A 24627-nucleotide genomic window follows, 5' to 3' on the forward strand; every position below is an offset into this window, starting at 1 on the left:
TGTAAAAGGAAGAACAACTCTGAATAGGGAGCTTCCACTGATAGACCAGAGATGAAAGAAATGAGCTTGAGGCATGGGAGCCAGAGCAGGAGAGAATTCAAGGAGGGTGCAGTCAAAAGCGCCAAATGCTACAGAGGTAGTGAAAATTAGAAGTAAGCAGAAGTTGCTGTATTTGGCTTTAAAATCTCTCTAGGCATCTCTGAACTCTATTGCAGTTAGGGTTGGAATGCCAGTTCTGAAGCTTTCAAAATTAGTCTGCAGCTAGAATAGGTTCCTTTTGCAGTCAGTCTACTGCATCAAGTATAGAAAGCACATCAGGCAAGGACTTGAAAGAACTAAGTTCATATTTTGACTTAGCTGCATATTCACTCTGTGAACCTATACAGGTCACCCAGTCTCTCTGGGCTTCAGACTCCTTTGCTCTGAATTCTATATTAATATTTAAATCACCATATTCCGTTCTTGTTTGCATTCAACAAATGTTTATTTTCTTGAGATTTTTTTTAAAGGTTTTATTTATTTATTTGACAGAGAGAGAGAGACAGAGATCACAAGCAGGCAGAGGCAGAGAGAGAAGCAGGCTCCCCGCTGAGCAAGGAGCCCGATGCGGGGCTCGATCCCAGGACCCTGATCACGACCTGAGCTGAAGGCAGCGGCTTAACCCACTGAGCCACCCAGGCGCCCCTTGAGATATTTTTTAACAAGACTTGAAAATACTCTCTTTCTTTTATTTTTTTAATGTGGTATTACTTGGGTCCAGAATAAGGGAAAACATCTGCTTTTCTTTTTTTTTTTTTTTGACAGAAATTCTAAATATTTATAATTTACATGAAAAAAATTACAACAGTAATACTGGGTTTCTTTCAAATGTGAAGGCAGAGAGAAGGTTTTGCAAATGAAAATGATAGAAACCACCTTAGTAGGAAAGTAATCTGAAGATGGTGTTTGCTCAGAATGACTCAAAAAAGTCCCCAAGTCCTTGCCTTCACCAGGACATCCTGTTAGATAGGTAATATAAGAGAGATGTAGGTTGATAAACTCTCTGCAGAGTGCTGTCAGATGGGTTACGATGACTGGGTTTGCTTCATACTTCTCCATCCCCTGCCGAATGAAACTAGTGGGACAGTGGTATAAGCCTAGATGTTCTGGATCAGCAGTATCCTTCCAACCCAGCCCCCAGCAGGGCTCTGCAGGCATCTGTCTTTAGCTACACCAAGGCAGCTGGGTCTTAGTTTCATGAGAATCTTCTCTCTTTGTAGTCTGATTCTTTTTTTTTTATAATTTTTTATTTTTTATAAACATATATTTTTATCCCCAGGGGTACAGGTCTGTGAATCACCAGGTTTACACACTTCACAGCACTCACCAAAGCACATACCCTCCCCAATGTCCATATTCCCACCCCCTTCTCCCAAAACCCCTCCCCCCAGCAACCCTCAGTTTGTTTTGTGAGATTAAGAGTCACTTATGGTTTGTCTCCCTCCCAATCCCATCTTGTTTCATTGATTCTTCTCCTACCCACTTAAGCCCCCATGTTGCATCACCACTTCCTCATATCAGGGAGATCATATGATAGTTGTCCTTCTCTGCTTGACTTATTTCACTAAGCATGATACGCTCTAGTTCCATCCATGTTGTCACAAATGGCAAGATTTCATTTCTTTTGATGGCTGCATAGTATTCCATTGTGTATATATACCACATCTTCTTGATCCATTCATCTGTTGATGGACATCTAGGTTCTTTCCATAGTTTGGCTATTGTGGACATTGCTGCTATAAACATTCGGGTGCATGTGATCCAAAGGGGCAAATGAACTATTGGGATTTCATCAAGATCAAAAGCTTTTGTAGTCTGATTCTTAGTGCTACTTTGGGAAACTCTGAAGATAGGGGGCCAGCTTAGCTCCAATCATTAAGTAAATTACTAATCAGCCCTCCCACTTCCAAATCCAGACCTTTTTCACTTCAGCCTGTTTCCTTCCTCTATCCCCCTAGCTACTATTCGCTGCTCATTCCCCACTCGATGTCGTCTTGTTCATATTTTCCCTTTCTTCTCTTTCTCTTTCCTTTTCCTCTTTCTGTCTTTCCCTTTATCATGTCCCAATCAGAATTCAGAGCCAGGCTAAATTCTGCCTCTCCTTGGAGCCTCACCTTACAACTCTAGGCCTGTGAACCTCCCCATACAGGCATGAGTTACCCACTAGGCAGGCTGAGTATGTGCTTACAGCATTTGTAATCAGGGGTCTCAGCCATCCTACCCCTACCCTCCCCCCACCACACACGCAAACAGAAACCTCAGCTTTAATGAATGTACACAGAATTTTGAAATGGGAGAATCTAAAAAAAATTTATTTTAACTTTAGCATATATAACCTTTGTGGCATTTCAAGAAATAACATTTGTTATCTGTAGGGAGAGGCACAAAGGGAGTACTCTTTTCTTAATCTATACTGATCTTTCCTCTGAAATTACATTGCACTTATTGTGTTCTCCATAGACACTGGCATTTAATTGTATATTGTCACGTGTATGACCTAGTGGCTGAGCATGTGGATTCTGAAGTCAGACTGATGTGTTGAAATATTGACTATGACACTCACTAGCTCTGTGACTTTGGGCAAAGTATTTGTGATAGATAATCTCCAGTTGTAGCTGTCATAACTCCTTCCCCCTTGCCTCTCCTCCATTGAGAAATGAAACTTGTTTCCCCTTCTCTTAAATTTTGCTGGGCCAGTTACTGGTTTGACCAACAGATCATGGGAGAAATGATATTCTAAGACTTCTGAGTCTGGGCCTTAAGAGAACTGAGAGCTTCCATTTCTTCCCTCTTGAAGGGTTGCTTCTTAACAATGTATCTTCCATCCCAGGAGAGACAATGGAGGAGTACAGATGTCCTCTGGTGGATAGTCTCAACTGTCAGCTGATATCCAACATCAATATCAATTGCTCACCATGTGAGCAAGCCATCTTGGATGTTCTAGCTCTGTCCAACCTCCAGATGAGTGTAGTACCAGACAGCCTCATGTGGAGCAGAACTGCCCAGCTGATCCAGGCCAACTCAGAATCATGAGACATACTAAGATGGTTTTACTTCAAGCCACTAAGTTTTGAGTGGTTTATTATATAGAAAGATAATTAAAACAGTATTTAACCTTACTTAGATTTGGTTTCTTCCTCTGTAAAATGGAGTCAATAATGGTACCTTGAAATTTCATGGTATTGTTTTCAGGATCGAATGAGATTAGTGGTAACTGCTTAGTGATGTTACCATTATTATTATTATTATTAATCATGCAAGGATTATGAGAGTTCAAGAATCAGAGTGCACGGGGTGGGGGAGGGCAGGGGAGAAAAGGAAGGTGTAGGAAATAAATGGAACTACTATTTATTGGGAACCTACTAGATTCCAGGCCCCATGCTAGGTATTTGTATATATGCTCTCCCTTACTCTTGACAGAAAACTTGTTAGGGAGATGTTATTATCCTTATCATAGAGTGGAGGCTCAGAGAAATTAATCTACCCAGAGTATCACAACCAGGACATAACATAAGTGGGCTTCATAGTGGGCTATGGGCCTTTTTTTTTTTTTTTACCTTCCCTCCCACGCATTTTGGACAGAGGGGCTTCCTGAGATCTTTAAAAGTGTAATTTCTGCTTTTAATGAGAAATTACATATTCAGTGGGGACGGTATGTGCTTTGGTGAGTGCTGTGAAGTGTGTAAACCGGGCAATTCACAGACCTGTACCCCTGGGGATAAAAATAGAGGTTTATAAAAAATAAAAAATAAAAAAAATTAAAAAAAAAAAGAAATTACATATTCAACCAGATTCTAATCAACTCAATATTCTGCCTCTGATGGGAACACTGAGGAAAACTCAAGAATATCCTCCAAAGTCCTTCACTTCCATTAACAAATTATTACAAATCTAGCACCAAGGAATCTAGATAAATCTTTCATGAAACTAGTTATTTTCAGTTTGTATCACTTCTCAGAAAAACAACTTCCAGGCATGTAAATTTGTACTGCCCTTTATATTTTTCCTAAAATACCACCTTTAACCCTCTAAGAAGTGCTTCCCCATTAAGCCTGTATATATTACTGCTTGATTTGTAAATGAGAAGTTAATGTATCTTTCCTCACAGAGCCTGTTTCCTTGGTAAGGTCAGCACAATACTTATAAGAAACCCTATACTAGGCCTCTCCAACCAGGCCTCTGAAATTCTGGCTGAAAGCTCACAACAGATCTGGGTCCAACAATAAAATCCTCCTCGAATCTGGGAGCACTCAACTCACTCCTGCCTTCTCAATCTTTTAAGTGTCTCCTTCCCATGCTCCTTCTTTTCCTTTCCCCAGTTCCTTGCAAAATCTTGTTCCAAAATGTCAGTCAACCATCAGCTAATGGGATCAGAAGTTGCTTCACAATCACAAGACCTCCTCTTCCCCAGCCCAGGGGTCCCCATTACCATCCTGTATCCCAAGATGACCTCCAGCCACCATGACATAAGAAGACATTTCAGAGCAGCTTTATAAATGGAAAAACTCATTTGTTATTTTTTCAAGGGACCAAGAAAAGAAAATGTTATGAACAAGGAAATTGTTGGTGGGTCACTGGCTGAGATACTGAAATTTGAACATTGAACAATTAATTTGATAATATAAACAGGTTTCGTTATACAGACTTTAGGAATATGATATGAATAGTCTGTTGTTTTGAGTTGCAGAAAGTTCCTCGCCCTACTGCACCCCCATTCCTACCCCTTCTTACTATGACTTGGCACTCCCCCTCTTACTATTCTACTCTGCTGGTTGTTTTCTCCATCTATGCCTGCTGTTGGGAGTGCAGATGAACTCTGCACTTGGGCTTCATGCGGCTTCCTTGCCTACACTTATTCTGACTTTTATTCTGGTTTCCTATTGTGTTTCTGACATACATTTTTAAGGGTTCCATTACGTTGGGCTTTTTTCCCTACTTTCTCCAGAAAAAATGAATTTTCAAAGGAATATTTAAATTTTTTTGTTTAATATTTCTCTTTAGTTCTTTGTCCTGTTTCACAATTATAGCCATGTAATCCATAAGGAATCTATTAATATGTAAGAGGCTTTGAAGCTACCAGATGTGTGTGTGTGTGCATGCATGTGTGCACACATGCACACTGTTTTTTTTCTCCTCACAGAATCTGGCTGCTGCCAACCACTGATTTAGGAATGTTTAGGGGTATATGCCAACTCAATCAAAATCATTTTGGTACTGGGAACCCAACCACAGTCTCTGTAGAACAGTGGAATTTATTGCTTGCTCCAGTATTAAGTAATAGTACCAACAACATTTTGAATAAAGAAGAGTCTGATAAGATGGGAAAAAATGTCAGGATAATTCATTTTGATCATAAAATAATGCTTGTTCTGGATTGAAATATTAAAGGTACAAATAATCTGATGGTCCATGATTTCCTTCCCTTGACCTGGTATAGGAATATGATTCATAGCTTACTTCAGGATTGAGGATTCATACAAAGGCTGCTATATACACATCCCTGTTTTCATTCCACAAATATGTATCTAGTACTGATTATGGGCCAAACACTAGCTAAGGCCTTGGGGCTGCAGTGGTGAACAGTGGAACACAATTCCAGAGGTGCCTGTGTGGTTCAGTCATTAAGTGACTGCCTTCAGCTCAGGTCATGATCCCAGGATCCTGGGATAGAGCCCCACATTGGGCTGCTTCTCCCTCTCCCTCTCCCCCGGCTTGTGTTCCCTCTGTAGCTGTCTCTGTCAAATAAATAAATAAAATCTTTAAAAAAAAATAAACACAATTCCTGCAACATGGCACTTTCTGAAGGAAGATGTCTTGGCTGCATAGAGTACTCGCTGTTAAAACATTTGCGGCATATGTATAATAAAGTGATAGTGAAGCTAGAGTCCTACTGAACTATGTTCTGATCCAGTCTATACCACTCCAAGCTATTTTATCTTGAACAATTTATGTGGCCTCACTTCAGATTCTAAATTAATAGAACTTACATCATAGGGTTATTGTTGAGGGTTAAGTGAAAAAAAAAATCTTTGTACAGCTTTTAGCAAAGTGCCTGGTTAAGAACCAGTAATAGTTGTGGTAGTAGTAGTAGTAGTAGTAGATGAGAGCCACACTGGCCTTCAGCAAAGAAGGGTAAATTTCCTCATTCTTGACACAGCAAGTTCATGGAACCAACCATCACTAGAAAGTCGCAGATCTAGCCCACCCTGGAGACTCCTCAGTTTGAGGAAGAGAAAAAGAAAGTGTTGCCCAATGCTCAGATCCACATCCTTTGCTTTTAAATCTACAGTTCCTCCTACTGCTCGTGGAAAGAAATGTAGCTCCTTCCTCCCAGTAGGGTAGTTGCCATCTCCACTGTGGTGAGGATCCTTCACACTACCTGAGCCATGACATCTCAGACTCCGTAAGATGCAGCCCCCATCATCATCCCTGAGATCTTCTACCAGTCACTGGGCCGGTAGAAGCATACCATGCTATGATACAGACTCTTCCCATCCACTCTGCCCCTTCTGTTTCAGCAGGATGCCCACCCGCTCCATATTAAGCCTAATACGGCAGATCTAGAACTTCCAAGGCTGCTGGGACCTTCAGGGATCACAAGAAATCCATCTTTCTGATGGATCCTGGATTGTCTTTCCCTTTGGGACAACCCTGATTTCAAACACTTATCTCCAAAAGAGCACTCAACAATTATTACATGGCTGCCATGATGCCATGATGCCCTGATGCCCTGACAACATGATTACCATACCTAACCAGATCTCTCCCGGAATAGTCACAATGTTCTCCTGGGCACAATGAGGGCTACTCTGCACAAGATATGCAGAGAAGAAAACTGCTTCCATTTTGTTCCTCTGCTCCTATGCTTCTTCAGAGGTTATGTCTTCGACCCAGCAGGAGAGAGCAGTTTGCTTGATTTCCATCCTAGGGATCTAGGTGCAAAAAAGAACCCACTATAGTCAATCTGCCCACTCCCTTCCCTATGAAGAGGGCAGGCACAGAAAATTTCCCCAGATCCTGCCCAGCTCATCTACCTCTAAGGGGCCTCACAATAGCTAGTGTATGGAAGGAAAACAAATGTAAATGAAATAAACATGAACCTCCTAATAATAATAGTGTTATTAACCCAATAGTGTTATTAACCCAATAGTTATATTAACTATAATAATAGTGTTATTAACCCAAAACGTGAACCTCCTAATAATAGTGTTATTAACCCAATACTTACTGAATGCCCAATTAACTACATGGTGCCAGAGGAGAGACAAATCCTAGTCATCCTCTTGGTAGTTTAGCAAGATGCTGGCTTAGCAGGTCTGTGCTAGCTTGAGGGAAGAAGAGGCTGATGCCAGAGGCTAATCTCTAGAGGCTCTGTCTTCAACCAAGACTGTTTCCCCAACCAGGAAATTTCCTATATCACACAGTATACCATATGTTCTCTGCCATCCTTATAAATCCATAGAGTAGTACAGGGCAGGGTCCTTTCCTTGGAGCCATTTCCCAAGGGCATCCAGCTGTGGTCAGTCAATCACGTATCTCTCTGTTGGATGATGGCAACCAAAGGTAGTCATGGGTTCTGCAGTGTCTTATGTGGAAGCTTCCCCAATAAACTGTACTTTGCTTTCTGCATATCATTAGTAAGGAGTGTTTCTCTGCCACCGTGACATGACAGCATCAGACCCCAGGAAATTAGCCAGCATGCAGGTGTGAAGTCACAAGGTCTCTGTATACAAGTAGTTAACAGTTCCATGGAAAAGAACTCAAAGGTGATAATGAATGCAGTACATTTATAGACATTTGATGTAAGAAGGGACTTTGACAAGCTGTCACTGCACCCCCACGCTAGGCAACAGATGATAATCTTAACTAAGATGCATGCTTCTGCCTACATTAGCAAAGTCCTTGGAGGGTCATTCATAAATGGGGCCCACACTGGTTCCTGGACCTCACTTTCACTCTTCAGGGAAAAAAGAAGTCCCCATGGATGACTGTATCTAACAAGAACTTGCACTAGGAGCAAACACAAAATGAGACTATATTCACTAATAAATATAATAATAATAATAAAGTCACTAATAAGGGAACTAATTTACTAATTTTTGTGGAGAATAAGCCATCCACTCTTTATTCACATTGATTCACTTAAGAAAGTTAACAGAAAATATATATTCATTTACCCACAATATATTTATACCTAACATGAGCCATCATTCCAAATGAATGGAAACATGGCCATTAGCACTTTGAAGTGAGATGGCAAATGTAGGGAAATACTCAGTCCGGGACTGCTGTGTTCAGATTAGGCCTTACACATGAATGCAGAGCTGGAGGCTGGAGGGCATGCTGAACTTGGACTTATACACCTCTCTTAGTCTGTTTGTGTGGGTGTAACCACCCAGAGGAAGTGGTGCCATACTTTCCTTTCACACATAGACACTAGCCACCCACAAAGCCTAAAGGAGTCCACTTTTCCTCATTCACCGGCCTGAAAGGGCTCCTTTTATAATTGGTATAATTTGTATGTGCTACAGGTGTCTCACCTTTCCCCAAAGCCTGTCATGACTTGATAGTTCTAAGGGCCAGTGGGGTATAGGGCACCTGACTACTAATAGCTTGAACCATCCATCTCCATTCAGAAATGACAGTTTCATAAAGACCTTGGATTTTTGGATTCTGGTCTTCTCCCATTGTGTAACCAGGAAGCTTTAGAGAATAACTGGTCCTACTCATCAAGCTTGGTTTTGTTTTGTTTTTTTTTTTATAACGGAATCATTTTGAGTTATTTGTAGATTTACACACTGTTGTAAGAAATACAGAGAGATCTCCCATCCAAGTACTAACCAGGCCCAACCCTGCTTAGCTTCCAAGATCAGACAAGATTGGGCACATTCAGGGTGGTATGGCCTCTGAGAAACAAAGTGAAGGTTTTAGAGGGGAGAGGGATTGGGGGGATGGGTAAACCTGATGGTAGGTATTAAGGAGGGCATGTATTGCATGAAGCACTGGGTATGGTACATAACGGATCTTGGAACACTGAAAAAATAAAATAAAAAAGAAATACAGAGAGATATACTATGTACACTTTACCAAGATTTAATTATTTGAAACAACATTTGTTGAACAATTTTTCTTTGCCGCCCATCCAGGACAACAAAGATACCCGAAATGGGATTCCTGAGCTTCTGTGCCTTTAAGTTCTCATGATGAAGTCAGACACAAAACATCTCTTTAATGAAGTTCATTGTGCAAACTGCCAAGATGGAAGTGAGCATGTTGGAGGAAGAGTCCTGGGCAGTGCCTTGGGGGATGATTAGAAGTTTTTCAAGAGAAATGGGTATTAGAGGGGCAATCTGGGCAAAGAAAACAGCACAAGCAAAGGCTCAGAAGTATGAAATAGCCTGGTGTGTGCTGGGAGCCATTCAAGTAATTCATCATGGATTGGAACAAAAAATTCAAAGAAGGGAGTTCAGAGGCATCTGGGGAACGAGAAGGGAATGTTGTGTGATCCTGGCCTCCCACATTCTGTGTGGGGGAAATGAAAAACAGATGGGAAATATGCTCCCAAACATGGCCCAAGCATGGCTCTAGGAGAAGGAGGAGAGAATCTTGTTCCTGTTTGAGGGGCCCACAGAGCCCTCAATTCCAATGTTTGGACTATGGCCCACTTCCTTCTGCGACCTTCACCCAAGGCCAAGGGCAGGAAGTCTAGCTCGTATCTTTCCTCTTCTGCAAAAAGGTGGCAATTGGAATGAAACAGAGTGCCCCACTCTACCAATCTGAGCTACCACATGAGGCAAGGTACCTTCACCTCTCCTCTGGCATGAAGTTTACCCAGAAGTCCTGTAAGGACCCTGTGAAGGATACAGAAGGTAGTTGATGATGCTGCCGGAAAAAGTGGAGAGTAACTAAAGTGGGGTCTGTAGGGCAGAGGACCTGAGCTGGAAATCAAATGGGAATCCCATCCATACTCCAAAGAAATAGACCACCCCCAAAAGCTGAGATGAGGCCAGTTTACCAGGACTCTAGGCACTGACTGAGCTGAGAAACAGCAGACCTGGAGTATTCTAGCCACAGATGTCCACAGATGGTGCCAATAGAGCAAGGAGTAACAGGTAAACAGGGAAATAATTTCCTCAAAGGTGGGACGGTGAAAATCCAAGGAGTAGCATGTGTCTGAGCTCCCACCTGCTCACCTCCACAGTCATACAATAAGCAAATGTGTTTTCAGGCATTTTAGAGGAGAAGTCAAGGAAGGCACACTGAGATACTTAACTGTAAGTTTCCTTATTACTCAGCAGAATGGGGCTCCTAAGGAAGATTAGGTAGTTTACAGAAAAATAAGAAAGTCTCATTTTGTTGGAATGAATGAGTATGTTGTGTATAAACAACCCCTCTATATATGGTTTATGAAACCCCCCAATAGGGTTTTGGGTGAAATAATTCTATTTTAATGTGGAGTGACAGGGATTCTGTGCTGTTTGGTGACTTCTGAATCATGCCATATGCTCTGCAAATACTAAAATATTTTAGTATGAAGAAGAGATGAGTTACTTTCTCACCTGTTCTTGATCCAAAATGTGGCAATCCTGGTACATCCCCACGAAATGGGGGATGTGGCTTTTATAAAAGGACTGGGGAAGTTTTGGATCTGTGAACTGGTTTGTTTTAGAACAACCTGGGAGGGTGAAAGATAAAGGAGATGAAAGAGAAAGCAGTATTGTGTGTAGGTAGAATCTGGAATCTGAGTAAGAGAAATTTATCTTCCTGCTCTGTGTCTCCCTTTATCCTCACACCACTACCACACCCAGTGGTACCAAATGTGTGAGGGTCTTCCTGCACCAGGAAATTCTGTGACACCAGCTGGGTGCCCTACAATTAAAATCAATTCTGACACTATCTACCTGGAGACAGGTGTCTCAGTCCCACAAGACAGCCTCCACCAACACCACTGTAGACGCTGACCCAAGTCCAGATTGTCACCTGTGGTCCTAACCAACAAGCTGTAGGTCAGAGGTTTGCACCATCTCCTCCTCAGGTTTGATTAATTTGCTAGAGTAGCTCACAGAACTCAGGAAACACTTTCCTTAATGTTTACTGGTTTATTATAAAATTATATGATAAAGGTTACAAGTGAACATTCAGAAGATACACATAGAGCAAGGTACAGGGAAAGAGCTGGAGCTTCCATGCTCTCTCTGGGCATGCTACTCTCCCAGTCGTCCAGGTGTTCACCAATCCAGAAGATCTCTGAAGCCCCATACTTTTTTTTTTCACATATAATCTATTATTTGTTTCAGGGGTACAGGTCTGTGATTCATCAGTCTTACACAATTCATAGCACTCGCCATACCATATACCCTCCCCAATGTGCATCACCCAGCCACCCCACTCCCCTCCAGCAATCCTCAGTCTATTTCCTGAGATTAAGAATCTCTTATAGTTTGTCTCCCTCTCTGGTTTCATCTTGTTTCATTTTTCCCTCCTTTCCCCTGTGATCCTCAGTCTTATTTCTCAAATTCCTCATATCAGTGAGATTATATGATAATTGTGTTTCTCTGATTGACTTATTTCACTTAGCATATTACCCTCTAGTTCCATTCACATCATGGCAAATGGCAATATTTTGGGGTTTTCAATGGCTGCATATTATTCCATGGTGTGTGTGTGTGTGCGTGTATCCCCCACATCTTCTTTATCCATTCAGCTGTTGATGGACATCTAGGCTGTTTCCATAGTTTAACTATTGTGAACACATTGCTGTGAACATTCAGGTGCATATGCCCCTTTGGATCACTACTTTTTTTTTCTTTTTTTTTTTTTTTGCCTTTATTTATTTTTTTTTAATTTATTTTCAGTGTTCCAGAATTCATTGTTCTTATGCACCACACTCAGTGCTCAACGCAATGTGTGCCCTCCATAATACCCACCACTGGGCTCATCCAATCCCCCACCCCCCCCAAAACCCTCAGATTGTTTCTCAGAGTCCACAGTCTTTCATGGTTTGTCCTCCCCTCCAATTTCCCCCAACTCCCTTCTCCTCTCCAACTCCCCATGAACTCTGTTATTCCTTATGCTCCACAAATAAGTGAAACCATATGATACTTGACTCTCTCTGACTTATTTCACTCAGCATAATCTCTTCTAGTCCCATCCATGTTGATACAAAAGTTGGGTATTCATGCTTTCTGATGGAGGCATAATTCACTGTATATATGGACCACATCTTCCTTATCCATTCATCCGTTGAAGAGCATCTTGATTCTTTCCACAGTTTGGTGACTGTGGCCATTGGTGCTATGAATATTGGGATACAGATGGCCCTTCTTTTCACTACATCTGTATCTTGGGGGTAAAAACCCAGTAGTGCAATTGCAGGGTCATTGGGAAGCTCTATTTTTAATTTCTTAAGGAATCTCCACACTGTTTTCCAAAGTGGCTGCACCAACTTGCATTCCCACCAACAGTGTAAGAGAGTTCCCCTTTCTCCACATTCTCTCCAACACACGTTGTTTACTGTCTTGTTAATTTTGGCCATTCCAACTGGTGTAAGGTGGCTCGATGTGGCTTTGATTTGACTCTCCCAATGGCCAGTGATGATGAACATTTTCCTATGTGTCTATTAGCCATTTGTATGTCTTCATTGGAGAAGTGTCTGTTCATGTCTTCTGCCCATTTTTTGACATGATTATCTGTTTTTTGTGTGTTGTTTGAGGAGTTCTTTATAGATCCTGGATATCAGCCCTTTGTCTGTATTGTCATTTGTGAATATCTTCTCCCATTCCGTGGGTTGCCTCTTTGTTTTGTTGAAACAGTCAACAAAGAAAAGCTTTTGTTGTGCAGAAGCTTTTGATCTTGATGAAGTCCCAAAAATTCATTTTCACTTTTGTTTCCTTTGCCTTTGGAGACATATCTTGAAAGAAGTTGCTATGGCCAATGTCGAAGAGGTTACTGCTTATGTTCTCTTCTAGGATTCTGATGGATTCCTGCCTCACATTGAGGTCTTTTATCCATTTTGAGTTTATCTTTGTGTATGGTGTAAGAGAGTGGTTGGGTTTCATTATTCTATACATAGCTGTCCAATTTTCCCAGCACCATTTATTGAAGAGACTTGTCTTTTTTCCACTGTATATTTTTTCCTGCTTTGTTGAAGATTATTTGACCATAGAGTTGAGGGTCCATATCTGGGCTCTCTACTATTATCCAGTGGTCTGTGTTTCTGTTTTTGTGTCAGTACCATGCTGTCTTGGTGATCACAGATTTGTAGTAAACCTTGAAATCAGGCAACGTGATGCCCACAGTTCTGCTTTTCCTTTTCAACATTTCCTTAGCAATTCAGGGTCTCTTCTGATTCCATACAAATTTTAGGATTGTTTGCTCCAGCTCTTTGAAAAATGCCAGTGGAATTTTGATCAGGATGGCATTGAAAGTATAGATTGCTCTAGGCAGTATAGACATTTTAACAATGTTTTTTCTTCTGATCGATGAGCATGGAATGGTCTTCTTTTTGTGTTTTCTTCAATTTCTTTCATGAGTGTTCTGTAGTTCCTCGAGTACAGATCCTTTACCTCTTTGGTTAGGTTTATTCCCAGGTATCTTATGGTTCTTTGTGCTATAGTAAATGGAATCGATTCTCTAATTTCCCTTTCTGTATTTTCATTGTTAGTGTATAAAAAAGCAACTGATTTCTGTACATTGATTTTGTATCCTGCCACATTACTGAATTGCTGTAGGAGTTCTAGTAGTTTGGGGGTGGAGTCTTCACATGTCATCTGCGAAGAGAGAGATTGACTGCTTCATTGCAAATCTGAATACCTTTTCTTTCTTTTTGTTGTCTGGTTGCTGTTGCTAGGACTTCTAATACTATGTTGGACAAGAGTGGTGAGAGTGGACATCCTTGTTGTTTTCCTGATCCCAAAGGGAAGCCTGCCAGCTTTTTCCCATTGAGGATGATAATTGCTGTGGGATTTTCATAGATAGATTTTATGAAGTTGAGGAATGTTCCCTGTATCCCTATACTTTGAAGCGTTTTAATCAGGAACGAATGCTGTATCTTGACAAATGCTTTTTCTGCATCAATTGAGAGGACCATGTGGTTCTTCTCTCTTCTCTTATTGATTTGTTCTATCACATTGATTGGTTTGCGAATGTTGAACCACCCTTACAACCCAGGGATGAATCCCACCTGGTCATGGTGGATAATCTTTTTAATGTACTGTTCGATCCTATTAGCTAGGATCTTGTTGAGAATCTTAGCATCCATATTCACCAGGGATATTGGTCTGAAATTTTCCTTTTTGGTGGGGTCTTTTCCTGGTTTAGGGATCAAGGTAATGCTGGCTTCATAAAAAGAGTCTGAAAGTTTTTCTTCTGCTTAATTTCTTGAAACAGCTTCAGGAGAATAGGTATTATTTCTTCTTTGAAAGCTTGGTAGAACTCACCAGGGAATCCATCAGGTCCTAGGCTCTTATTTTTTGGGAGGTTTTGGATCAGTGTTTCAATCTCGTTGCTAGATAGTGATCTATTCAGGTTGTCAGCTTCTTCCTGATTCAGCTTTGTAAGTTTATAGTTTTCCAGGAATGCATCCATTTTGTCTAGGTTGCTTAACTTATTGGCATATAACTGTTGATAATAATTTCTGATGATTGTTTCTATTTCCTTGGTGTTAGTTGTGATCTCTCCCTTTTCATTCATAATTTTAGTAATTTGGGTCTTCTCTCTTTTCTTTTGAATTAGTTTGGTCAATGGTTTATCGATCTTATTGATTCAAAAAATCAGCTTCTAGTTTCATTGATGCGTTCTACTGTATCTCTAGTTTCTATCTCATTTGGATCACTACATTTTGAACCTCCATACTTTTGAGATTTTTATGGAATCCTCATCATCTAGGCATGACCAATCATTAACTCCATTTCTAGTCCCTCTCCTTTCTTCCAAGCTTGTAATCATGGCTTGGTCTTTCTGGTGACAAGCCTGCAACCAAGAGTCACCTCATAGAACAAAGATACTGCTGTCACTCAGGAAATTCCAATGGATTTAGGAACTCCATGTCAGGAATGGGGGCCAAAGACCAAATATTGACAGAAAAGATGCTGCTACTGCTTTGATCACTTAGGGTATTGTAAGAGTTTTAGGTGTTCTTTGCCAGGAACCTGGGGCAGAGATCAATATACATTTTTTTTTTAATTATCTCATACCCTGGGCTCTACTTTGTCTTCTCATTTTAGGACTCAGGCTGGAAGAACAGTCCCTACACGGGACATACCTGGAGAACCAGCCAAACCTTAAGATAAGTCTTATACCTTCTGCCTACATGATGAATGCCATATTTACTCACATTTCATTGGCCAAAGTACATCACATAATCACACCCAGTGAGGTAAGGACATGAAATCTTCCCATGGGAGGTACAGTTAATCACCTGACAATGGACAGGGAGGAGTGACCAGTAACTGAAAAAATAATTTCCTAGCATGATAATAAACACTGATTATAAATAAAATAGAAAACATGGGAAAGAAGAGTATAAAAATTACCTGTAATTCTATTATTAACACTATGATGTATTTCCTTCCAGGCTATGTGTCTGTGTTTTTGGTTGTTTTGATAAATTTAGGATTACATAACATATGCAAATATATACCTGCTTTATAAGCTGCTTGTTGATATAGAATTATATAATGAAAAATTTCCCTCACGAAAAATCATTCTTTTAAAATATCACATTAATTCCCACACAATTTTTGTATTAGTTTGGATAGGCCAGGTTTTGTAACAATAACAAAAAATTTCAACTTTTTGCATAGCTTCAAGTCACAAAGTTTTCTTTTTTCTTTTTTTTTTAAATTTTCAGTTAGCCAATATATAGTGCATCATTAGTTTTTGATGTAATGTTCAATGATTCATCAGTTACGTATAACACCCAGGGCTCATCACAACCACAAAGGTTTATTTCTTACTCAAGCCACATGTCCAGTGCAATTTGACATAGCAGTTCTGCTTATCTTGATCATTCTGGGACCAAGCCAAATAGATCAGCTACCATCTCAAATGTATCTGGCTATTGTGTAAAAAGGAAAAGAGAAAATAGGAAAGCATGCATTGACTGTTAAAGCTTCTGTCCCCAAAGTTTTCACATTTTATTAGCCAAATCAAGTCACGTGGTGCAACATGTATTTTTTTTTAAATGGACACAATATTTTGCAGACCCTCCAATCAAGAGGTTAAGTCTTATTTTTCTACCCCTTGATTCACCTTGGCCATATGACTTGACTTTGGCTAGTGGGACAGTAGTTTTAAGTATAGGCTTAAAACATCCTTGTGCTTTGAGACTTGTTTCTCTTAATGCTTTTAGAACCACCCAAGATTTTCATAGAGGATGACAGATCACATGGAGAGAGGCACCATGTTCTTCCACTGTTTCAGCTATCCCACATAGGTAAGTCAGGTAATTCTTAACCATCAAGCTCCATCCAACCTAGACCAGAAGAACCATCCAGCCAATTCACAGTTTGAGAACTTTTTAAGCCACTTTTTAAAGTGACGTGTTATGCCATAAGAGCTGACTTAAACATATCTATATCTAATTTAATCCAGGAGAGAGCCATGATATTTTTTAAAGTCTTATTGACCACTTCAATATGAAATCTTATGGATGTGCCATCATCTATTGAACCATTTTTTTTATCATTCGAATCATACTGTTACCTAATTCATTATATCACATTCATTATAACTAAAATTAACACTGCCACGAACATCTTTGTGTATAAAATTTTACCCAGGTTTCTGATTATTTCGTCATAACAGATTGGTGAGAGAAGAGTTGCTGTCAAAATTTGAGCCTCTTAATAATGACCAAATTTTGAACCAAAAGGATGATACTAATTTATAAATCCAATGAAAATACATAAGCATATCCATTTTTCTTCACTCTCATTCAGCATCTAAGTGTGAATTTTTTTTTAAGATTTTTATTTATTTATTTGACAGAGAGAAATCACAAGTAGATGGAGAGGCAGACAGAGAGAGAGAGAGAGGGAGCAGGCTCCCTGACGAGCAGAGAGCCCGACGCGGGACTCGATCCCAGGACCCTGAGATCATGACCTGAGCCGAAGGCAGCGGCTTAACCCACTGAGCCACCCAGGCGCCCCTAAGTGTGAATTTTTAAAAGCATCATTGTTAATCTAATGAAAGAAAAGTTTCATTTAAATTTTAATTTCATTGTGAATTGAGGATCACTTTGTCTTACATATATTGTTAACAGTCAATAATTCTTATATAACATTCGGTGCATATGATAATATTTCCTTATTTTTCTGTATTAAATTAAATCCAACTGCAGTGTTCCACAGGACAAAACTGGCAGAAAACTCAACATCAGGTATTTTTTTCCAGTTTCTTTTCCCTCTCTTGATGGTGAGGAACCTGGAGCCCAGAATGGTCATTACAAAGGTGGTGGGGCTCTGTACTGGTGCCTCATCTCCCTCCAAGCTAGGTGCAGGGGAAACTTTATGAGGGGGGGACCATGTGGGTTCCCACAGCCTTGAAGTTAATGTTCAGTTTTTACATTTAAACATACCTAATTCAGGTCCATCTATCTCAGAGGCATTGGAGTGGGTGCAAGTCCCCTCCTGCTCAAATCTTTAAGCACCTGTTCTTTGCCCAATATCATATTGTGACAGCACCACAAGAAGGCAGGATACAAAACTCCAGTTCCCTTTATTTGGCAGAGTTATGATTTGAAAAACTTGTGTGGCCTGTGGGGGTGGGGAGATGATGAAGGTGGCTGGGATGACAAGAGATCATACGTACATATTACATAATGCTTTTTCCAAAGGAATGTGTAGCTATCCCAGAAAACAAACAATGTAACTGTCAGAAGCATAATATAAATGTCAAAAGTATAAGAAATTACATAGAGAAGTATTGAACCATAAGTCATCATACTTCTTCTGTAAGAGAAAAGATCACAATAATTTTAGTGAGTTAGAAAAGAAATGCAAAGTCAGACTATAAACAGACTATGAACTTCATGAACAGACTTAATATTGAGGCCCTCTATATCCACATGTCCATCCCCACTATTTTTTTCATACCCTGCTCTGTGAAAAAGCTTCATTTCCACCAGATGTCATGGGACATAGTTCTGTCAGCCAATGAATTGACAACTGTTCTCATCATTTGGGGTGGTGGGGTGGACTCCAAACCCAGTCACATTCGTTTGCTTCCAAGCAGCATACAATCCTATCTATAACACATTTTCAGGTAAAGCAGCTGAGTGACAAAGCAAAGTTCTCATGAAACCCACTAACTCACCACCCATTGGGCTATGTGCTCCTATGTTATGGGGGTCAGTTGGTGCAGGAGCATTGCCTACCTCTAAGACTGATGTGGAACTTGCAAGAAAACACACAAAGACTGCTGATGTCAAACAAGTTATGAGGCAACATTTGCCAGTGCAATCTGTGTGTTGTGTCTTCTATTAAAAAAAAAGTCAGCAAAGGAAAGAAATGGAAACCATTCTCCAATGTGGACAACCTCTCCTTGCTCACATATGCTTGAGCTGGGACAGTGGATACAAAAGTGGATGCGGGGGTGGAGGGATGCCTGAGAAGGAAGACTGGAAAAGGGGTCAGCTCTTGTACTTAGAATTTGTTGCTAGAAAACAGAAGAGCTGTTAGATGGAGCTGTTTTACTCCTCTAAGTCAACCCAGAGTTTTTTGATGTAGTTACTCCATCATAAAATTTCATATCTTCTTAAGATTCAAACTTCAGCTAAAGACCCTGAAGAAACAATGCCTCCTTTGAAAGAATTGAAGAGTCCAGAAACTTCTAGTTTCAACCAGCAACTGTCTAAACTGACAACCTGCTCTGCAGCCTGATGGATGACAAAGCTTCATGGACTGGGAGAGAATTCCATGTCAAGAATGTCTGCTTCTGAGAGCTAGTTCTGATTGCCCTCATCCCCATTAACAAAAACAGATGTGGGCTCATGAGCCAAGTAAACATTCAAGGCCAATATATGTTCCTTTCTGCCAATCTAGTTTGGCACTTCAATATGAGCAAATAGTCTATGAAGCAGAGTGGAACTTTTCTGTAACATTGGTGTCAAGTGACAGGACTCACATCTGTGTATTAGGTTAACTGTTATATTAAACATCTATGGAATAGACTCTGTTTCATGGGGAATGATTTGAGCTATGATTAAATCTACTGACATGGACTAGTTATTCTCTAATAACTGAGTTTGAATCCTGGTTCTGTTGCTTACTATCTATGTAAACTTGTGCAAGTCATTTAACTTCAGTTTCTATCTCTAAAATGGAGGTTTTAATAGCATGTTATCTCCTACCCTATCGGCACTAAGCATGAAAAATGTGAGCTCATTCTAGGATTATTCCATGACACCAGAGGAAGTAGAATCCAAGAAGGCTGGGTACCTAAATCTATCTTCATTTATTCTTTCATCAAATATTACTGAGTACCTACAGTGTGATGATGAAAGACATAACTCAATACCATCGTGGAGTTTATGGTTTCCTGGTTCATCTGCGACCCTGGATGTGACCCTTCAATATCACTCAGCACCCTGAGCATGGTGCTTCTCAAAGTAATTTGAACATTAGAATTACCTGGTGTTCTAAGGCCGCATCCTGCTGAATATCCTGGGAAGATTCTGACTTCCTTTTCCTCACTGGCAAAACAGGGAGCAAAGCAATCCCTACCACAATCTTTTTGCGCATTTCAAGAGAAAGAGTTTGGAAACCATGAAGCTACTTTCCAGTGTATGCCATCCAGACTCTCTCTGGGGGTTCAGAGAAGCCAGCCGAGGACCACTCAGCCTGTGTTCTATCTCAGTGTCCTCTTACCCACCTCCTCTCTTGGCACTCTCTGGGGACATGAGTCAGCGGCCACCTGCCCCCATTTTAACCTAATGAGCTAATGGAGCTCAGACTGAAACCAGCCTCAAGTCCACCACCAAGGTGGACACCTGTATTAAATTCTATGAATGCCTATTATAAGGCTTCAGAGGGCCATTCAGTGGCCATACCTGGTGGTTTCCAGGGCACAGCCCTGCCTTCCCTTCTCACCTGCTGAAATTGGAGATAAACCCAAATATTAGAGTGGTGAACAGCAGGGAACTCAAGAAGAACTGAGTAAGTTTTCCTCACCCAGCCCCTGTCCGGACGCCTCTCCAACTTTATCTCCCCCTTCTCCTCCTCTACCTCCACACATCCATCGAACCTCTGACTACCTCTTCCCTTTTTTTCCAGTAATAAAATCCTCCAGTTTTTAACTGGCCACAAAGCCATCTAGAATAATGACTACAGTTTCCAGCCCCCTTCCTACTGTGAGCAATGGAAAGTAAGCAGAAATGTCAAATGGTCGCAGCTGGGAACCATCCTCCCTAAAATAACTGACATGTGTTTTGTCCCTTTGCTATCCTATCCTGTCCTCCATCCTGCTGCTTGGAATGTAAATGTAGTGGCTAAAGCTTTAGCATCTATTTTGGATGTTGGGAACAAGACTGCCCATCAGGAGAACTGGAACAGAAAAGAAACTTGGAGCCCTGAGCACAGTGGAGCCAAGCCTGTAGCTTGGTCTTGAAATTATCAACCTCTAGACTCATATATAAGAAAAAAAAAAAAAAAAAAACTTCTATTTGAAGCCACTGTTATATTGGGTTTCTGCTACTCACATCCAGAACGAGTCCTAACTGACAAAGTGCTCAGAGCGGGATTCTGGAGTTAGACTGCGTAGGTTCTATCCCTTATGAGATCATAGACAGAGGTAATTCGCTTTACTTCCTTGCCCCAGCTGTTAAATGAGAATGCTAAAAATAGCGTCTACCTTCTAGGTAAAAATGAGCTAATACACATGAGGCTTGAAATATGTAAAGCCTGGCACGTAATAAGCATCTAGAATAAAGGTATGCCCCAAAGTAGCAAGATTGAAGGCTATTCTTCTCTTGAATCAGGCTGCAACAATGGTAATAGTGCTAATAATAATATCTTTAGAAGTTTATAGAACACTCTGCAGGAATCTTTTCAACATAGCTATGAATGACATATTATTACTTGCATTCCACAAAGAAAATGAAAGTCTAGAGAAGTTTACTATCATGCAAAGATCCATAGCTACTGAGGAGCTGTGACAGGACTCACATCCAGGTCTCTCACTCCAAATTCCCTTCATTTTCCACAAAGCTTAAGTGCAAGTTGTTGTATTGCTACTCATTTCTATCAGGCCCTGAACACGTGATTTGTGTGAAGGGACTCCCAGGCTCTATTTTTCTCTTTGTAAAGAATCAAAACAAGTCCGCAATTTCCCTGTGTAAGAAACTTTGTTTTCTGGTCCCTGACAGCTAACACAAAAAATGTTAGCCTTCGAACATACTTTGAAAAAAGGGATCTGATCAGAGCTCAGCTCAATCATGGGAGTAGAGGAAAAGCCTTGATCCACCTTGATTGCAGTCGGGTTAATGGGGCCTGAGTCGGAGTGATATTTCAGGCTCACCCTAAAGGGGGCCAAAGAAGAGTCGAGCATCTGGGACAAGGGTGAGGATCCACGACAGTGCATGTGTTTTGAATTGGAGATTCTTTGAACAGAAGCAATTTGGAAGCAGGACTAGAAGCTGCTGCTAACTGGAACATTGTAGCCATTTTCCATGTTCCCTGAGGGCAAGGCCAGTAGCTCTCCTCTCTTTAGTTAGATGCTAGGAAGAATCTGCTCACTCTAATGATTGTGAAAGGCAGACACAAATCCGGCTGTAGACTACTGTTATCTGTGCAGATTTGAAAAAGTTAAAGGAAAAAAATCTTTCACACATAGAGGATATGGACTGAGCCTCGCCCTCGTAGAAAATAAGAGTTGAGTGCAAACAGTAAAGGTGTAATGGTTCTGAGCAGTGAACACAGACCTGAGTACAAATCCTGACTTACGGGTTCAGTGATTTGGGCTCACCTCCTCAGCCACTTGGATCCTCTTCCTCCCCTCTCTCTAAAAAGAGGATCATACCTCTGAGAGTGACTGTGAGGTTGAAAACAATATGTCCAACAATCCAGGAGTTGTTCAATAAATATTCATTTCACCCTTTTCTCATGAATCTTTCCCTCTTCTGGACTTTATGATTCAGTATTTCCTGGAATTCTCAGGTGCCAGAAAATTTCCAAAGAGCTTAAATTGGTTAATTAGCTTCTGAGCTCTTCCCAACATCTTCCTGAGAGAAGTGAGTGGTAGAGATGGGTCAGAAATCCATCAAACCGGGCTTTGCCTGCTGATCAGCAGCACCGTCTCCCATACTATTTCCTCCCCTCCCCCCATGCTCTCACGGGGCAAGAATGGGATTGTCACAAACCAGACACTCCACCCAGATGCTCCACGCAGCATAGAGAATCAGTGTGGAATGTGGCCATTGCTTGTGCACCTTGTCGCCTGCAGAGAAGAGTGCCTGAAATCTCCTAAAATGTTGGGACCGGGGTCTAACAAGAGGCCTGGGGAAGAGCAGGCATCCGCCGGCTGGTACACGTCACTGCATTGCCTGGAGCATCAGGTCCCCTCTCCAGTACACAAGGTAAGGATGAGATGAGCTGAATGCTAACGTCACCAAGCTTAACATTCCTCTGAGCCAGGAAGTAGAGAATTTCTATAGGTGAAAAGTGATTTCTCAGGCCTCTGTTCCTTTCTGTACGCTATACTCCTGAATCCACCGTGTCTATACTTCCTCTTGAAGAAAACATTTCTTAGGTCTATGTAAAGTTTCTTTCCTAAGTGGGGGGCTCCTTGTAAGGGAAGCACAGGGGGAAGCGGGGAGTTTAACAATGAGGGAGGAGGTGACAGGAAAAGTGACAATATCATCTTAGAAGAGATCATTCCAATCTCTTGTGTTTGCCTGGGTTAGGGAGACCTGCCTGCCTTGTTCTACTTCACAGGAAAATGACAAAAATGAGAAAATGACAAAAATGGAAAAAGTTACGTATCACCATTTTGCCCCCAAGCTTCTTACAGTCTGCCGCCGCATTAAAAAGACTTACTGCATAAGCCTTAATTACACACGAAGTTTAGAGAGAAAATATAAATTAAGAAGAACTTAACAAAGTTTATTCTTTTCTTCACCTATATAACTTTTTATTTTAAAATGAGAGTTGATAAAGGAATTCTTTCCTTTATCAACTCAGAGGCTCCATGTTTAGTCCAATAACTTCCGCCGTCAAGTATACTGCTCCCAAAATGAATACAATCAACTGAAAAGAGTTGCTTTATATGATTTCTATCTCTCAAGGTAAAGGGCACGCATAGAGTCCTATCTATCCAGATTCAATCCCAATATTTACTCCAAAGGGGAGAGAGAGACAGAGACACAGAGGGAGAAAGACCCAAAAAGGAGAGGAATTGGCTCTCAGTAGCTTTCCATTCAGCTGGAAAAAGAATTGGGGTGGATTGCTACAACTTCACTTGGCCCTTGCGGCATGTAGAGGGGTGGCCGTTACTGCAATCCACTAGTGCCCCCTGTTGTCCGCTTCAGGAAAATCACAGGGTAGCATGAACTGCTAAACCTGAATAGGTCATCTTAACAGCCTTTCAACTTTTGGGACAAAGAAATCTCAGAAACTTGAAACTGTGATTCCACCTTTAATTCACTGAGGGCAGTTTATAGTCAAGTAATAGTATTTTAGAGATTTATAGGATGTGAGGATCTTTAGAAAATATTTAGCCAAGGGGTGCTTGGATGGCTCAGTCGTTAAGCATCTGCCTTTGGCCCGGGTCATGACCCAGGACCTGGGATAAGGCCCCCTGCATTGGGCTCCCTGCTCAGAGGGAAGCCTGCTTCTCCCTCTTCTACTCTCCCTGCTTGTGTTCCCTCTCTCACTGTCTCGGTCTGTCAAATAAATAAATAAAATCTTAAAAAAAAAAAAAAAAAGGAAAGAAAATATTTAGCCAATTGTTTTTTACCTAAGTACCTATTAGCTGCGCAATTTTAGCAGCTATTGTGTGAAACCAAAGGAGGCCAGGAAATGCTGGGTTAAACAAACATTAAGTAAAAATTAAATAAGCAGGTCCTTCTGCTGGGCTACTCAGATCCTTTCATATGGATTATGTGTCACCCAAGGGGAAATGCAATTTCCCATTAACACTTGACAGAACAACTACTTTTTATACAAATTTCTTGTAGGGTCAATATTCTAGGAAACACACTTGGATAGTGATAAACGAGTGTAAATGAATTATTCTACCAATTTGGAAGCAGAGTCCCAGGGAGGTGCCAGTGACTAGGTGGTAGCAGAGCTCCCGTGAGGATCCACTGGGAGGCTCTCAAGCTCCCAGAGCTGCTTCTTCACCAGAGAGCCCCTCTCCTTAGAGTTGATCTTTAGCATTTCTGTTTGCTTAAAGTGTGCTTATTTGCGGAATGCGGAATGGCACTGCCTTGAGCCAAGGGTACTGGAAAAGTGAAGTAGGCTTCTTTCAAGTATGCTCCAGCTCTTTGTAGAGAATTTGTTTCTGGTATTTTCAGTTCAATTTCCCTATATCTCTTGTTAAGAACTTTTTGTTTCATAAAAACCCTATGTTCAAAGAACCTAAATTCAACAA

General features: G+C 40.9%; 1 protein-coding gene across 3 annotated transcripts in view; it reads left to right on the forward strand.

Moving 5' to 3' along the window:
* WASHC3 (WASH complex subunit 3) overlaps positions 1–19210 on the forward strand; it is a 128742-nt gene extending 109532 nt beyond the window's left edge. For 2 of the 3 annotated variants that reach the window (XR_014313879.1, XR_014313881.1), the window contains exons 7-10: positions 15264–15415; positions 16391–16474; positions 17381–17419; positions 18801–19210. The gene's annotated coding sequence lies outside the window, so the exon portion shown is untranslated. Of the gene's footprint in view, positions 1–15263; positions 16475–17380 lie in introns of all 3 variants that reach the window. The other variant, XR_014313880.1, reaches the window with a different exon arrangement.
* Positions 19211–24627: the final 5417 nt, after the last annotated feature.

Source organism: Mustela nivalis (genome assembly GCF_964662115.1).
Source record: "Mustela nivalis genome assembly, chromosome: 7".
In the NCBI taxonomy this organism is placed as follows: Eukaryota; Metazoa; Chordata; class Mammalia; order Carnivora; family Mustelidae; genus Mustela; species Mustela nivalis.